Consider the following 18534-nt stretch of genomic DNA (forward strand, 5'->3'; position numbering starts at 1 on the left):
AAGACAGGACTTGCAGTCAGCTAGCTGGTTTTGGATATTGTGATAGCTAAAGTGAAGAGCTGAAGTGATTATGTAGAACATTGACATTGTTTAGAATTACAGGTTTCCCCAGATATTCAAAAGTAGAGCATTCCTATGAAATGAAACCTTTTGTAAGCCAAAATAGCGTAAAGCAATGAAGCGATTAATTTAAGAATTTATTATTAATTTATATGGAAATTTTTTTGAGTGTGCCCACACTCCAAAAATAACCTCTTGGGCTTTTCTGATATCACATCTTACTAATGGATGCACAAAATAAATCGACGAAAAGCACAGATGCTCACACCGTTCAAAACAATGGTGGCTTGAGACTGAGATGCTGAGTGTAGTTCCCCGGAAAGGAACTTGGTGGCGCCACACTCTCCGCCGGGTTGCCACACTCGTGGCTCTGGGGTGCGCCCTGCCTCTACGAGGGCTCACTGCCAAATGCTGAACACTGTTTTCGCTTTTCACCTTTCTTTGGATTTCTGTTGGTTAGCAAAAACTGGTGCTAATGCAGCTCTTTTATTGTAAAAGTGAAGTAGCATAACTTGAACTTTCAAAAGGCAGAAAATCCGGTTTTCTGCATGTACAGTTTTAGCGGATGGATTTAGTATCGAAATCAGATGTCTATTTGATAATTACAACCGTGGTGTAAAAATTCCCTCCTTCATTCAGAAAGTGTACACTGAGCATCATCTTCCAGCCAAGACTAGTGGGCTATGGTGTGAGCCCAGGACAGTTTAGAAGACTCAGGGAGTGGAGCCGCAGTGGGAGGATGGGGAGCGTAAGGCAGGAGGCGCTCAAATTCTCACCTGAGAAAAAGAGGATTTGGAGCTTCTAACGGCACTTTTCCTATGATTCCTGCAAAGATCAAACTGTGCCCATCTCATGCATTTAGCTATCACACATTTTGAGAAAAAAATTTTTTTTAATATTTTCTTTGCCTCATTTTCCCTGAATCAGCTTTGTATTTTCTCCTTTGAAACAGCAATGATGCTGAAACTTGAATAGAAAGGAAATTATAAATCTGAAATTGCCCTATTATTTTCTGCACACCAAATGATTCTCAGAAAAATGCACAGAGGCAGCCTTAGGAAGTTGTTTTTTTTTTTTTTTTCCTCTAAGCAACTTCTTCAAGAACTAAAACAATTCTGAGGGGGCACCTGGGTGGCTCATTGAGTTGAGCAGCCAGCTTTTGATTTCGGCTCAGGTCATGGTCTCAGGGTCTTGGAATCTAGCCTGCATCAGGCTCTATGATCAGCAGGGAGTGTGCTTGAGATTCTCTCTCTCCCCCTCCCTTTGCCTCTCCCCCAACATGTGCACTCTCTCTCAAATAAATAAATAAATCTAATAAAAGAAAAAAAGAACTAAATTCTGAAAGCAGCAGTGGTATGTTAGAAGATTTAGATTCAGATTAATTTGACCACTGTTCTGTAGTTTATAGGGGTAAGATCTTCAAAGATTAATGAAAGTTGCTGTCAAATCAGGGTTTAGAAATAGAACTACTGGAAAAATTTATTATGTAAGTAATTATGCTAAGTGAGGTGATTTGTGTCATGGATACTAACTTTTCCTTCTCATGTTTACTGAATCCAGCTTCAGCTAGAAATCTAGCCTAGTCTAAGAAGCTGATTAGATGGAGGAAAAAAATCTGCCGTAAAGGTAAATTTAAATGAATTAGGTTAAGTAAATGCAACGACACTAATATGTAATGTGTTTTTAAAAAACAAATGCAATTTGACAAAAAGGAAAAAAGAAAAGAGATAAAATATAAGAATAAGAAAGAGACCAAAAGAGGAAGTCCATTTTTAAACTGGACTGATTTGCCCAGAAATTTGGGGGTTTCTCCAGAGATGCTGAAGAAAGGGGGCAGGGCATCCAGACAGGGTGTGGGAGCAGCTTCTGCAGAGGCTTCCTCTGATAGAGGCTGTCCTCCTGATTCAGTCTCCTTTTTATTTTTATACAGCCCATCTCCAATTTATGAGTGGCTTGTGTCAAAAGGTTCACTTATAAATCAGTAAGTTACAACTGCTGTTGTAATGCCAATAATTAGACCCTAACGTGCAATACGGTTGACTTGGCTATTATGCATGAGTGTGAGCAGGTTTAATTAGAAAAAGACGAGCAAGTCTATGAAAACTTCTATGGATACTAAACCGTTTGGCTGGGTGGAAACAGTAAATGTGGAAGGTTTGGAGCAGAGAGACCTGGGTTTGTTTGCATCTGTATTTCTCTCTCTCTTTCTCTGCTGCTTACTAGCTGTGGTCAGGCTAGTTAATCTCATTAAAGGTCATCATCAGAGTAATAATAGCATCTCCTGAGGGCATTGTTGTGAAAATTAAATGAGTATTTTGCACAGATGTTAGCTTGTTATATATTATTAATACTATATTAGTATGTTACAATATTAGTAGATGCTAATTGTTATGATATATGATAATTATAATTCCTTATATATGGCTTTCTGCATGTTCCATTTTCTCCAAGAGAGACTGTAAACTTTGAGAGCAGAGAGTTTTGTCACGCGCTTTGGTGAATCCTTAAATGCAATGTACTTTGAACACTGACGCTATATTTTTTCATTTGTTGACAATGGTTTGCTTTGTTCAAGGGCTTTAGAGATTAAAAACTCCACTCTGATTTTTTTCACAATTTTTTCTCTTGTTACAGGCATGTGGCTAGCACAACCCTTAACGATAACTGATTGTGTCTAGGGGGTTATTTTGGCTCAAGGGGAAGAATAGGGGGAGAACAAGAACGGGAGAGAAAATCCCTCGTGATACTTAGACAAATGTCGGAAGAAAAAAGAAAGAAGTGTATATCTGAGAAAGAGATGACCCAGTAGAAATAAGAAAGTAATGTGTGAAAGGTCCGCTGAAAGGAAAGGGAGGTGGGGGTGAGGACGCAGTATGGCGTTAGTACCTCAAATTGACCAGCAGGTGGTGTGTCACCAATTTGGAGAAGGAATTTGGCACAAGGTGGAATGATAGACGGGCAGCTTCACCAGGGGGCAGTTGGCAGATTAGGTTCCTGCTCTCTGACCATGTGTGCATAGGATGGAAACCATTTGGGAAATTCTACTTAAGGGAATATCTGGGGTAGGCATAAAGGCCCATCAGGGCATCTCTGAACCCAAGGTGCTCAAGCAAGACCATACTTCTTTCCTCTTCCTGCATCCTCTGAACCTGGTCATGCCACCACTTTCAGTGACTTGCTATCCAATATTGGGTCCAGGAACAGAAGGGTAGAGAACTGAGACTTAGTTGGGAAGAAGTGTCTGACCTTATTAATGGATGGTGAGGCTTTGCTGCTCGGGGTCCTTTTTTCTTGATCACATTTCTTATGGTTTTCTCCTCTTTGTGTAGATGATTAGAGCACTTAAGTATGCTGGTATGTCTCTTTATATAAAAAAGATCTCATTTACAAATGAACAACTGATACACATTTATGATAGAAACAGTAGGAAAAAAGTGATAAGCATAAAGGGGGGGAAACACTGACCCCACCTCCCAAAGATAACTGCTATTAAAAATTTCATGCACAGTTGACACTTGAACATCATGGGTTTGAACTGCACGGGGCACTTACAAGTGGATTTTTTTTTATATATAAATACAGTACTGTAAATGTAATTTCTTAATATTTTCTTTTCACTAGCTTACTTTAAGGTTACAGCCTATAATACATATAACATACAAAATATGTGTTGATTGTCTGTGTTATGGAAAAGGCTCAGTCAACAGAAGGCTCTTAGTCGTTAAAGGTTTGGGAGTCAGAAGTTACACAAGGATTTTCAGTTGTGTGGGCGGTCAGGGCCCCAACCCCTGTGTGTTTCAAGTGTCAACTATATAATGTTTCTGACTTTTACTTATGTTCACATGTCTTCCTAGAAAAATGAGATCATAGTAAATAAACTGTTTTATAACTTGTGTTTTCCACTTAATCTATGCTGAATATTTTTCCATGTTAATATACTTCAACAACATTATGGTGATTGCGTAGTACTAAGTCTTATGAATGTATAATAAATTATTCAACTACTTTTGGTACATAGGCTTTTTCTAATTTTTCACTAGTATACACAGTGCTGTGAGAAACATTCCTGCACATCTGAAAATCCATATTATTTCCTTGGGATATATTTCTAGGAGAGGAACTGAAGAATTAAAGGGTCTACATATTTTAAAAAGCTTTTGCTACATATCACAGAATTATCTTTCTTACACGTGATACCAATTTATACTCTTGCCAGCAGAGTATGAAGGTGCCGTTTTCCAAAACCTTCTGCCAACAACATTGGGGATTATCAATTTTTATCTTTGTCACGTTTAGAGGTAATACATGGTATCCTATCATTGTTTAATTTGTACTCATTTTTAAGAAGCTGGATTTTTTGGGGCGCCTGGGTGGCTCAGTCGTTAAGCGTCTGCCTTCTGCTTAGGTCATGGTCCCAGGGTCCTGGGATCGAGCCCCACATCGGGCTCCCTGCTCAGCGGGAAGCCTGCTTCTCCCTCTCCCACTCTTCCTGCTTGTGCTCCTGCTCTCGCTGTCTCTGTCTGTCAAATAAATAAATAAAATCTTTAAAAAAAAAAGAAAGAAGCTGGATTTTTTTTCATATGTGTGTAAATGGTCATTTATATTTCTTTACTTGTAGGGTCTTTATTATATTCTTTGCCTAGTTGTTAATGATAAAGACTATTTGTATGTTAAGGCTATTAACCTTTTACCTTACAGGTTTCATTTTTTAATCTCATTCTGTCATTTGTGGTTTAATTTTGTTTATGGTGGGGTTATTCTTGACATACATAAACTTTACTTTTTACTTATTTAAATATTTAAAACATTCTTAAATGGTTTCTGCTTTTGTGATCATAATTAAAATAATTTTCATGATAAAATCATTTAATCATGATTAAAATAATTAAAATTAAAATAATCTTAAGATTATAAAAACAATCACATGATTTTCTTCAAGTTCATGTGTGGTCTTATTTTCACATTCAGCTCTTTTGTCCGCTAGGCATTTATTTTGTGTATGGTATGAGGTAATTGATTTTATTTTTGTGAGGTAATAATTGATTTTTCTTTTTTAAAGATTTTATTTATTTGACAGAGAGAGACGCAGTGAGAGAGGGAACACAAGCAGGGGAGTGGGAGAGGGAGAAGCAGGCTTCCCGCGGAGCAGGGAGCCCGATGCGGGGCTCGATCCCAGGACCCTGGGATCATGACTTGAGCGGAAGGCAGACGCCTAATGACTGAGCCACCCAGGCGCCCCTGATTTTTCTTTTATTTTAATAATTGGTAATAATTTGTTTTATTTTTCCTAATACTTAACTATTCAACCAGTCATTAAATAATCCATTCCTTTCCCACTGGGTTTAAATATCATATTTAACAAATAAACATTTTAATATAGTACTTGTTTTTATATTTCTGGCTTTCTGTTCTGCTCCATTGGTCTGCTTCTTTTGGCACCAGAATCGAACTTTTAATTCTTGATGTTTTCAGCCTATTTAATACCTAGTACCCCCCACCCACTTTGTTGTTTTCTAAAATTTTCTTTACCATTCTCAGTTTCTTTTTTTCACATAAACTTCAGAATTTCTTTTTTTTTTTTTTTTGGACCTGTTTTTTGAAATCTCTGGCACTTTAATCAAAATTTAATTATATTTATAAATTAAATAGAGGAGAATGGACATCCTGACAATGTTGAGTCTTCCAGTCCTGGAAAATCATAGAATGCTCCATTTATTGAAATATTTCCTATTTTCTCAGTAGAGTTTTATAAATTTCTTTATATTTTCTTCACTTTTCTTGTCTTTCCTAGAAATTTTATTATTACTGTTGCCATTCTGAATGAGATTTTTTTTTTCCATGATTTTTCTAACAGTTTTAGGCTGTTATGTGGGAAACCCAATTAATTTTATTTTGTGATTGTTCACTGACATTTCTAATTATTTAAAACATTTTTTAAAAGTTAATTCTACTAAGTAAATGATTATAATATATGCAAGTTGGGTAATTTTGTCTCTTGCTTTCTCATAATTCTTCTTTACTTTTTGTTTGTTTTTTATTCTCCTCTTGTCTGGTTGCAAGGGCTCAAATGTCCAGAACAGCGCTGTGTGATGGTAGTGATGATGAGCACCCTTTCTGTTTCTCATTTTAATGTTAATATCTCTACTACTCCACCATTAGGTATGACGCTTGTGTTTGGTTTGGGATAATCTTTATCATGCCAAGAAAAATTCTCCTAACTCCATTTTATTAATTTAAAAAATTGATATTGAATTTTATCAGAAGACTTTTCAAGAGTACCTCTTGTGCTAATTCAAAGGCTTTTTTCCATCATGTCATCATACTAATGCATTCCTTAATATTCAGAGTTTTTTTACATCTCTTGGGTAAACTATGTTTATATGTGAGTTTAGTCTGTGGTTTCCATTATTATGCTTTATCAGTTTGTTTGTTTTTATGTCTGAGGTATTATGTTAGCTTTCTGTTACTTTTGTCCATTTGAACATTTTATACAGCCTGGGAATTATCTGTGGCTTGAAACTCAGGGAGAACTTGATTGTGTAAGTAATTTGGACTAAAAACTTTTTTGGAAACAATTTCTTAATAACTCTGACATTTTTCCATGATTATTGATCTGTTGTTTTTCAACTTCTTAGGTCAGTGCTTCTTTTTTTTTTTTTTTTTTTTAAAGATTTTTATTTATTTATTTGAGAGAGAGAGAATGAGAGAGAGCGAGTACATGAGAGGGGGGAGGGTCAGAGGGAGAAGCAGACTCCCTGCCGAGCAGGGAGCCCGATGCGGGACTCGATCCAGGGACTCCAGGATCATGACCTGAGCCGAAGGCAGTCGCTTAACCAACTGAGCCACCCAGGCGCCCTAGGTCAGTGCTTCTAATTAACTCTTTTGGCTCTACCTATAGTATTGGTTATGTGGTATTCTCATTACTGAGCCTTTCTAAGCATCCTGTGATTGCTTTTTTGATTTCTTTCCAATTGATGATTTTCTTAAAGAAGAGTCATAAAAATTTTCCAAGAGCTTGGCTCTTTTTTGACTTACACTTTTGCAATTATTTTATAGTTATATTACAATATGGTCATAGAATGTGGTGAAAATAATTTCTTTGAGGGGGGACATTACTTAAGATTTTTTGGTGGCCTATTATAAAATCAGTTTCTGTAAACTCTTCTTGTATCTTTTCTGTGAGGAATAAACAGAAGATCTTTCTCTTTAATCATTCATTTACTCATTCAGCATTGTTTCCGCTGTGTGTCTCCTACAGGTCAGACATTGTATTAGGCACTGCAGGATATAAAATGAATAAGTCCCAGGCTTTCTTTAAGGTCGAAAACGTTTGGATGGGACATAGACACATTAAGACCTAATTATAACACAGAGTAAGAAATGCGACAGTAACAGAATGTACAAAAGAAGGATTTAAGCCCTGTCCTAGGTTCTGGGAATACAAAGATGCCTAAGATTCTACCATGGTTTTTGAGAGGCCTTCAGTACAAAAGTGTAAAAATAAAAATAAAATAAAATAAAATAAAATAAAATAAAATAAAATAAATAGAGGTCAGAGATAGACTTTTGGAGGCAGGACAACTAATCAGGAAACTACTGTAGTCATTCAGTAATAAATTAAGATACATGAGAGCTGTTAGAAAACAGGAAGAACAGAGGGGATTTTTACATGTGAGAGCAGCAGGTATTAGAAGAGTCCACACAGGAGGCTGAAGGAGGTAGGAATGAAATTTTACAGAAGCCAAAAGAGAACACATTAAGGAGTGCATGGTTAGTTAGGTCAAGTGCAGCCGAGAGGTCAAGTAAGATAAAAGCAAAAACGTGTCCAATAGCATTGGTCTTTGGTGACTTGGGGAAAGTAGGTTCAGTGAAGTTGGGGGAAGAGCCAGACTGGAAGCAGGCCTCAATGTAAATGGGATGTGAAGATGATGGACACAAGAAGTGTTTCTCTAAGCCATTGAGAAGTGTTTCTTCTAGAGCCATTCTCTAGAAGCTCACCTGTGAAGGGAATGAGTAGGTTAGGGCAGTAATTAATGGAGCAAAGGATCAAAAAGGATTGTTTTTAGGACGTAAAAATCATGTGAGCATATTTAGATAATGAGGAGGATGAGTAGACAGGGCGAGAAGGCATGATTGTTGGCAAAGAATCCTGAATAGGTGGGAGTCCCAAGGTGAGACAGAAAGCCCCCGGGGGTGGATGGCCTTCGGCCAGAGGAGGGTATTTCTTTTGGAGTTGAAGGCCGAAAATTGGTACCTATAGGTGTCTGGGGCAGAAAGGGGGGATTTCCCCATTTCTTTGCAAGGCTAGAAGAGTGCCTTTGTGGAACCTCAGTGACATTCCTGGACGCTGTCAGAAATGTCCAGGATCTTGGTCTGTGTTGACAGTTCACTTATGGTTTGGATCCATCCCTTCCTCTCTCCAAACAGAGTGAGAGAATTTCTATGCTTACCTTTCCTGAGGCTGTTTTTTTAATTGGTCATCGAAGGGTTTCCAGAAGCCTCTGCGGTATGCAATGGATCATCAGAATAATTAACACCACCAGTTGCAAATAAAGTGATTGATGGATGCCATAAGATCACAAAAGTTTCCATTACCGTAAATGCAAAGTATAAATAAATCAAAATAACATTTTGAATCTTCAGTAGGCCTCCTTTTCTGTTTCTGATTAATGATTGTCACATGAGGAAAAAGGGTTATGAAGGTGACATATTTTAGCACATTGTATTTTAATATCTGTAGTTTCTTTGTATTACTAACTCTGAACAAAAGGGATATGTTTTGAAGCTTGCAAAAAATTTTTCTGTTTACACTTTGGTCACTCACATGTTGGTAACAAATTAGTCCCCTGAAAGAATGGCAAGAATGAGGGGTTTTGGTCTTTTTTTTTTTATTATTCTGGAAAAACACTCTATCCTTTGTATAGAGGGAAACTTCTGGTTTGATTAATTCTGTAAATAATTATGAGACAAAACCCAGATATGAAAGGTTGCCCACACAAGCTCCTCTGTTGAGTAAGATCTCACTTATTAAAAATCAAGGTTGACAGTTTAACAGGCTCATTATGGTGCAGAAATCCCCTGGGGCATTTTAACCTCTTAAAATCTTTTTTGGATGTTCAATTTGCCAGATGAGCTGACTGCCTGTCCTATCTGCATTCTACCCTGCTTGGGCTCTGCTTTTACACAGTGTTACTCTTACTCTACCAAGAAGTCAGGTGCTATCCAAAGTCAGAGCGGCCACAGGCTTTCCTTGGAGAGGGGGGACAATCAGCTAAGGTGAGAAGTATGAATTCAACAAGGCACCCAGATGGTCTGCCACCTTCCTGAGCAGCACAGGAAACAGCAGGTTGGTTCCACTTCCTAGCACCAAAGGGGGCAGGCAGCACACATCTGTAAAGTGGCTTGTAAATCTTGTGATCATTTCTGTTTCCACTCTGATTCCCTAGCTGATAATCTCAACGGCTCTGCTGTGCCCCCCAAATGTGGATACGATCCAACAGATAACTACAGTGTGCGGACGCTCGGTCTTAAGTTACCTGAAAGTCATCTCCATTGGCTCTCTAGACGAAGCCGCATCTGATATTCTTCCTTAGCCCCTCACCCATTTGCCCCTCAGCACCGCTCGGCACAGCAGCCCTGGCCTTTGAAATTAAACCTAAACATTCTGAGCTGGTTAGTCTGCCTTCCTCAGAACGGGCTGCCCAGTCTTACAGCTCTTCCCGCAGCCCGGAGCCTGGATGCTGAGAAGACGAAACCGAGACGGAGCAGCACTCTGATGGCCTCCGGGGGCCCCGGCACGCAGCACGGCTTCCACCTGCCGCGCCGGGCTGTGCTTCCTTCTTCTTGCTGGTCAAGAGCCCCAGTGAAAACCCGAGGGAGTTGAGGGAGCGTAGGGGCGGCCAGCCCCTCCCCCTCCCCCACACGCATCAACCTTCCACTTGCCGTGACCTGCCCTTCAGGGTGACTTATCAGCTGTTTGGGGTTTGCCACTGAAAGAAAACAAATTGTGGAGCGTACTGCTCTGCGTGCTAATGAAACGGCTGAGCCAGCTCAGGGGTTACGAGGCTTGCGAATTAGGAGAATAATGATCTTCAGGTTCTGACCTCCTGGCACGGCAGCAGGCAGCCGTATTTATCAGGAGGCGCATGTGACTGGGTAAGACACAGAGCCCAGCTTGAAGGAAACAGCTGCTCGAGGCATGCTCCGGCACTTGGCAGCCGGACAGGCAGGGCGCTGATGTGAGCAGGACGGCAGAACCGCCCCAGTAAGTAACCGGAGAACTGAGAGAGAGAGAGAGAGAGAGAGAGAGAGAGAGAGAGGAGAGAGAGAGTTGTGTGTGTGTGTGTGTGTGTGTGAATTTGCCAGGCACTGACAATTTTTAATTTTGATTTTGATTTCCATTTGGCATTCAAGGAGGTATTTTATGTTATCTGTTGTTAATAGTGATTTGTATTTTTACTGATTTTTTTTTTTTTTTTTTTTTGAGAATCTGTCATTTGCAGCAACGTTGCATTCTAACTTTAAGGGTGAATGAGGCATATTGCTCGATTCCTACCTAGGAAGCAGCGAGTTGATTTCCTGGTGTCTGGGATTTTTATGGTCTGTGGTGTTTAGGTTCAAAGCCAAGATTCAGGTTATGAAGTAGAGAGCTTATTAAAGTGAACTGATGACTGGATTTGATTTTAATCGATTTTACCATTGAAATTGGAAAAAAAAGTAGTGTTTTGAGAAATGTGTATGTCTGACTTGACCAGTCAGCTTTGGAAACGATCTCATTTAACGATGTATAACAATCTGCAATATAGGAAACTAACAAAATAATATTTAGATTTAGATGAGGAAGCATTTTTTAGATTTCAGGCATGCTTTCCAACTCAGTGGAGATATGTTTTATAGCTCTTTTCTTGAACAAGCTAATTCAACCTTGTTACTTTAAAGCTAAATTTTTTAGTCACCCCGGTCTTCCTTACTTTAGAAAGGGAAAGTTAGTGTTTTGATGATGCTCAGTGTCCTTCTTCCTTGTTGATGACCTGGATTATAAAAGTGTTGCCTGTGGCTGATTATCAGTTCTGGGGGCTTGATAGCTGGCTTCCAGCCAGGTAATAGACCTGTTCTCCCTCAGGTTTATTCAGTTTACTGGAGCTTGCTCTCAGGAGAGCAGGACAGCAGGCCCCATGCTGGAATGGGGCTGTTGTTCAGGGACTTTTGTCCTTCTGTGGTAGTCACCAGCCAGAATGTTTCAGCAAGGAAAAGGGGAAAGGGAGAGGACAGAACCCGGAGTCAATGAGGTGAACCTCTGGAAATGACAGGCCTCTGAATCAGAGCCCTGGGGGAGATAACCAAACAAGTTCCTTTTTCTGGATTGCCTGGACATTAGGAAGGGGGGTGGGCAGGTTGTTTTGATTCAAATTCTTACCAGTTATTTTGCTTGAGACAAGCACAGGGTATTCCGAAGTGTATTTGTTTCCCGGGGTGACTGATGGATGGTCAGATACTCTCAGATTGTCCAGTTGTCTTGCAGTTTCTGCTCCCTGCCTGGAGGGAGCTCTGCTCTCCCTGCACCCCCTCCACTCCGGGAAGGTGGAGGATGGACTGAAAATGACCTGGAGCGCACTGGGCCTGCTGCAGTTTCCCTCGGCGCAGTTGGTCTCGAGTACCCCGTCAGTCAAAGGTCTGGGATGGATGCACTTTCAGATGCCAGTCTGGAAAAATGGCTAGTCTGACACTGGGAAGTTTCTCCTCTTCTTTTCCTTAAAATGTAGAAGAAGCTACAAGACCTGGAATGTTCAATGAGAGAAAAACATTTCTAACTCCTCCATTCCTTTTTATGCGTGAGGGCCTTGATTTAGCCCGTGGCCACGTGGCTCAGTGACTTCCCTGTTTGCCAACAGGGCTGCCCACTGGGCCACTTTTTAAGGAGTTTGCTCATGGTTTAGTTTCACTTTTACTGCAGGCATAGTGGAAAAGAACTATCAGGTGAAATTATGTCTCTAGAATAAGAGAGACACCCACAATAAAATGGGGGAAGGGGTCTCATTGGCAGTCAAGTTATCCTTTGAATTATTCAGGTGCTGACTTTTTCAAGGCCCACAGATTATTTTGGAAAAACCGGATGATATCTTGAATATTAACAGCATAATGAATAATTATTTTACATGCCGATAGTATGTCTATAGAGTCAAAGACTTTTAGATCTGGATAGGAATTCTAGAATGTGCCATTTAGCACATTCATTTCAAAGTTGAGAAAATTGTAACACATCTATCTGGGTCAAAGTGCTAGTTTGTTGCCGAGCCAGAAAAGAGGGCCCAAGCCTTCCGCTACTATTATTATATTATAACATTAACCCTAATAATTATAACTTATATTTACTGTGCACGTACTCTGCCAAACGATGTGCTAAGCAAGTGTATTCATTTTCATATAATCTTCACAATACGTCTATGTACTATATATCATTATTCCAGTTTTATAGATGGAGAAACTGAAGCTCAGGGACCCCCCCTTAGCTGCTGGGCGGTACATGGCCCAGACGGAAGTGGCTCCTGCATCTGACTCCAGAAACTGCACACATTAAAAAAAGAAACGTGGGACCCTACACTAATCCCACACGTTTAAACTTAAAAGCGTAATGCTTAATGAAATGCTTAACGGAATGCAAATGAGAATATTTCAGTGCCACACAGATGCACACCGTGTGTGAAGGCTCTTGCGAACGCTCCCGGGCAGGAAGGGTGAGGTTTCCCCTCGTGACAGTCCAGGCCCAAGCTGCACAGGATCACTGACCTGCGGCGTGTTTTTCTCGTTGAGAGTAGTTCAGGGATGGCTCTCCCATTGGGAAGAACAGCAAGTTTGAGCTTTATCGTTAGCCTGGAGCCTCCACTGTCCCTGCCCTTTCTGGCCTTTTCCTCAGCTTTTCCTGTCACTCCTTTCCTTTGGAGGACAGCCACTCCACCCCCGCCCCACCCCAAATAGCTGGCTTCGTGGTGATAACACTGTTACCAGACCTGTTCATTGTTGTTCAACCTGGAAGGTTGGTTGTCTGAGTAGGTGGTTGTTATTCATGAATAGAAACAATGTAGTCCTTCCCTCTGTTTTCTCCGGCTGTTCTGAGCCTGAGGGGAGGTCATAGGCCCAGAGGGGGGGGTTGAGGTGAGGGAGGAGAGGGAGGAGAGGTGTGCTTTTCTCCGCTGACTGGGATACCGCCTGCTCCAGGCTTTGCCCAGGTATGCACTTCTCCCTGCACCTGTCGCAGATCTAAAGACTGCCCGTCTTACTGTGGGCCATGAGCCTGAAGCTTCTCTGGGTCAACAGCCAGGGACCAAGCCCTTAAAGAAACGTAGTTTTTGGGGCGCCTGGGCGGCTCAGTCGGTTAAGCGTCTGCCTTCAGCTCAGGTCATGGTCCCAGGGTCCTGGGATCGAGCCCCACATCGGGCTCCCTGCTCAGCGGGGAGCCTGCTTCTCCCTCTGCCTGCCATTCCCCCTGCTTTTGCTCTCTCTCTGTCAAGTAAATGAATAAAATCTTGAAGAAAGAAAGAAAAGAAAAAGAAAAGAAAGAAAGGAAGGTAGTTCTTGAACCCTTCTAAAAATTTTATTTGGTTCCTCCATGTGGTTAATTGTCAAAATTAGGGCTGGCAATGAGAAAGAGCACTGAGTGATACATATATAGCAGAAGGGTCCTGTGCTTAATCAGAAGGAAAATTAAGAGTGGAGACCAGTCATGGATGTCTTTGAGAAAGTTATCAATGTGTTTTCAAGGCTGTTAATGGCAGGATTACACATTCTGAAGATCAAGCTACTTATAGCAAGAAAGGGGAATTTTTAATCTACTTGTCATCTACTGATGCTTCTAAAGCTAAGCCCAACGCCAGAGAATTCAGCAAAAGCAGTCTGCTAAACCAGAACCATTGGAAATTACCTCCAGTTCTTGCTGGGAATGGCTTATTTCCGTGGCAGTCGGTGCTGTCCAGTGGGTTATTACAGAGACACAAGAGACAGATTCAAAATCACCGCAGAGTCTGTAAATTATACTCCAGAGCTGGTTTAAAGCAAAATAAAGTGTTTGGTTATCTTCTTGGGAGCTTTTAGGATGAGGAAACAAAATTTGTGATGCCATGTCGGTTGGCTTTGTTTCTTTGTTTTTTCCAGATTGTGTGTTCCGAAAAACCTGTTCCCAAAGAGTTAACTCCCTTGGGTCCCACTTCCCCTTTGTATTGATTGCTCATTTACAATCCCTAGAGTTGTTCTGCTATTTGCAAGTCCCATTTCCTTTGTTTGATGGATTTGAAAGTATTTTGGTTTGTTTTTGTGGTTGCAAATGATCACAGTGGTATCTCTGGAGTCTGTGTAGGTTTGCTGTGTTTGATCTCGAGCCCATTTGTAGTATCAAGAAGACAAACTCCTGCATTTATACAGGAATTTTCCGGGGTAAGGCACTCTCTTGCACTTTGCCACAATCCTATGAAAGACGGAGGACATCTTCACCACTGTTTATAGTGAGGAAACTGGGAATGAGGGAAAGTGAGTGACATGGAATCAGTACCTGGCAGAGCTCAATGAAGTCCTCCGTCCTCTGACTGTGAATAGTAGTATCGATAGAACTGTTGTCTGTGATCAAAAGTGCTGTAATTTGTATTATTTCTGATGGGCAAAAGGTAAATGGGAGACTGATTCAGGATGTACCATCTCGTGCATGTCAGTGAGGGTATTTGTGCAGTATTTCTAAATGATCTTAGTGGTCATTTTCCTCCCCTGCACACCCAAAGTGGCTAAGTTGGAGTCCTGCTAACTATGGCATGATGTAATAGTCAACTTTTATAAGGGATCTGGATTTTTTGTTTGTTTGTTTGTTTTAGATATAAAAAATGCAGTCTGTTGTTCAGCATGCACTCCTATTATCCCACAAAACCGCTACCTTGGAAGTTCCGCCTGGTTTCAGTACCCTGACTCCCATGGGAAATAGTATCCTCCAACTACTAGGAACAGTGTCCACTGTGACCATTTCCCTCCGCAAAGTTACCTGCGAGATTCCTAGCTTGCTAGAATAATCAAGAATCTTCACTACTAGTCAGTTTTCTGTTATGGTCACCCAGTTCATTGTATAACAGCATTATCTGTGTGTTGGCAAGGTCATAAAAATGACAGCGCCCGATGCCTGATGGTTTTACAATGTAGCTGCATATTTTAATGACTGTGACTTAGAGGTGGGGGTGGGGGGAAGCAAGGGAACCTCTCTTTGACAATAATAGCTATTATAGTGTTTCTTTCTAAAGTCCCTTTTTTTTTGAGTATGAATGTGAAAGGTAGCCTTCTTTGAATTTAAAAAATCCTGAACAACATTTAATTCATGAGTTGACTCAAAGAGTATTTTTCTTAGTAACTACTGTAATAATCAGAACTTATTTCACCTCTCAAGAGGACAAAAGGGGAAAGAAAATTTTTTAAAAAGAAGGAAAGAAAGAAAATGAACAAGGCTTAGTGTCCTGGGGGCGTCTGGGTGGCTCAGTCAGTTAAGTGTCCGACTCTTGGTTTCAGCTCAGGTCATGATCTCAGGGTCATGGGATCAAGCTCCACGTGGGGTTCTGTGCTCAGTGCAGAGTCTGCTTGAGATTCTCTCTCCCTCTCCCTCTGCTGTCTCTCTCTCTAAAATAAATAAAAATCTTAAAAAAAAAAAAAAAAAAAAAAAAAAAGGCTAGTGTCCTGGATTCCATTCTGTAGAATAGGAAATAATATAAACCTTGATATCCCTATTGTAAATGGAGAATTCAACTCAATACATGAATGATTTATGTACCTGCAGATACCCCAATATCTTGTAAGTTTCCATGTGATCAAATCATTTAATCTTTTGAAGGCTCATCTATTCCCACTGCTGTCCTATCTTTACACTTAACTTAGTGCTGCTTTAAGAGGACCTGTCCCCACCCCACAAAATATTCCAAGACGCTTGCCTAGATCATTATGTCATTGATTTGTTTTTGTGTTGTAAGTGTTATAAGTGAATGCCTTCTGGGTACAATCTTTGACAGAGAACTAGTGATGGGGAAAATGACATGGAAAAAAGTTCGTCACTAATTCCAGAACTTCATTTTAGTCACTACCTTGCTGCTGTTCATTGTTTCAAAAATCACAGACGAGGTCTTTGTACTGTGGTTGAGACCTTAGCGATTGATGAACTGGCCAAAAGGAAGTTAAGGGGTTGGAGAATTCAGGCAAAGGGGCCATCAATCTGCCAAGGAATCAGACTCCAGATTGAAAAAAAAAAAAAAAAAAAAAAAGAAAGAAAGAAAGGGGAAAAAAAGGCTGTTTAGTCAGTCGTCTGTTCTGTTTTGAAAAAGTAATATTTTTCTTTTAACAGTTCAAAATGAGCTGAACCAGTTTTCCTTGGATACTCTTATATAAGTTCACTTTAAGAAGGTACTACCTAGGGGTTCCTTTTTAGGAATTGGCACACTGGTTTGACAACTCTCTGGACGTAGAATCAAGGAGCTAGGAAGAAAAATGGCCTTCTCCAGCCACACTCTATCAACTTGCCTATGACTATCAAGGAGGAGTGTTCTCAAATCTCAAGTTAATATAGAATTCTGAAGCTCAAAAACTACACAAGAATTTAAAACCTTTTTAAAATAGAAGAACTGAGTATAATTTCCATACTTGGCTCTGGAAAAATCATACCCTGGCTTCAATTTGACTAAACTTGGGATTCTGCTTTACTTTCGGTTCAGCTTTTTAGAAGTAGAAAATATTTCACGTATGCATGGAATGCCTGCCATTCAACATCATATGAGTTGACAGGATGTTTTGCAGATTATTTGTTTATGGCAAGGACAGTGCTCAGTCTGAATGGCGGTGCTCTAGATTTCTCTGTTGTCTCTTTCTCTCCCCACTCACTCAGGTTCTAGGATGAATCTATCTCTCTTTTCCTTCTGTAGTTGGCATTTAAACAGAATCTGCTGCTGGGAGAGGAAAGAAATGGATGTTTCTTTTCACAACTCCCAGAGGCAGACATTATCATTGACACTCTTACAGAAGAGAAAACTAAATTTCAGAGAGGTTGAGTATCTTCCCTAAGGTCACAAGCCAGCGAGTAGTGAAACCAGGATTCTGGTCCTAGTCTGCCCGTAAACAAAGTATGTACCTTTTTGGGCGCCTGGGTAGCTCAGATGGTTAAGCGTCTGCCTTTGGCTCAGGTCATGATCCCAGAGTCCTGGGATCTGAGTCCCGCATCGGGCTCCCTGCTCAGCGGGGAGCCTGCTTCTCCCTCTGCCTCTCTCTGCCTCTTATGAATAAATAAATAAAATCTTAAAAAAAAAAAAAAAAGGTATGTACCTTTTCTATTCAACTTCACTTGTCTCTCACTATATTTATGTTAAACACTGCTGCTCACTATGGAAAGGGCAGCCATTCTGTGGAGTCTGGATTCTGCTGGCTTTGCCATGCAACTGACATTACATCATGCTCAATACATAGCCATTTCCATTAGATGGATGCTGCTAGAGGACAAAGAAACTTCTAAGACTCTATGGATTCATGAGTGCATCCTATAGTCTCCTCTGAGCCTCTACCCAGAATGCACTTATCCTGTTCCTATTGTTGAGGGGTTCTCTCAAGTCTGGCGCTCTGCACCTTGGGCAGGGTCCTCTTGCAGAGCCAAGCCTCTGGCTACCCTGGAAAATCATGACACTATCTCAGATGATGACAGGTATAAAAAAGATCATGACTGAAGGATCTGGCTGATTAACCAGCAATGACAGTTTGCTTTAAATTATATTTGGTTTTTATAAGAAGTGACATAATATTGGCATCAAAAGAGGCAATCATACTCACTTAATAAATTGTTTCTTGGGGCCATGATTACAAATAGATAAAAGGGTGAAGCAGACCTTGAAGCAGGACCAGTAGAACATATCTCATGCTATTTTAATTCTCTGGGTTTTAGAAGAAATATTTCCTTCACCCTCTCTTGGAAGCTGCAGGAACTTTGGTTGACTTAAGCCAGTCATGGTGGTTTTATTGTGTAAGAATTGAGGTTTTATCTTTTTGGCTATAAGGATGACTGAGAAATGTGTATGCATAAAACTGCAACTATGTGGAGTATTCTCTCGTATTAGAGATGCTAATATGTTTGAAAAACTGTTTTGAGTTTTAATCCTTAGATTCGGAAATTTTACTCAACCAAAAGTCATCAAAACTTCAGTAAGTATGGCCTAGTTTATGAGACTTCTTATGTTGGAAGCCAGAATTTACATTTATGTAGCAAAAATAAGAGAAAAAAAGGCCCAAAATATATTTTCATACAATTCATTCGGCAAGTATTTTTTTTTTTTTTTTTTTTTTTTTTTGTTTTGTTTTGTTTTGTTTTTATTCAAGGCTTTTCATGACAATGAGACAACATGTCTTTTCAGCCTTTTCCTCCTTTCTCCTATTATGCCTTTTTTTTTTTTTTTTTTTTTTTTTTTTTTTTTTTTTTTTTTT

General features: G+C 40.1%; 1 protein-coding gene across 5 annotated transcripts in view; it reads left to right on the forward strand.

Moving 5' to 3' along the window:
- Nucleotides 1-18534, forward strand: part of RASGRP3 (RAS guanyl releasing protein 3) — a 130589-nt gene that overhangs the window by 35836 nt on the left and 76219 nt on the right. For 3 of the 5 annotated variants that reach the window (XM_032410274.1, XM_032410277.1, XM_032410278.1), the window contains exon 1: nucleotides 8634-10324. The exons of the other annotated variants lie outside the window; for them this stretch is intronic. The gene's annotated coding sequence lies outside the window, so the exon portion shown is untranslated. Of the gene's footprint in view, nucleotides 1-8633; nucleotides 10325-18534 lie in introns of those variants that run through there. 5 annotated transcript variants of the gene reach the window in all.

This window comes from Phoca vitulina, unplaced genomic scaffold (genome assembly GCF_004348235.1).
Source record: "Phoca vitulina isolate PV1807 unplaced genomic scaffold, GSC_HSeal_1.0 scaffold12, whole genome shotgun sequence".
NCBI classification, from domain to species: Eukaryota; Metazoa; Chordata; class Mammalia; order Carnivora; family Phocidae; genus Phoca; species Phoca vitulina.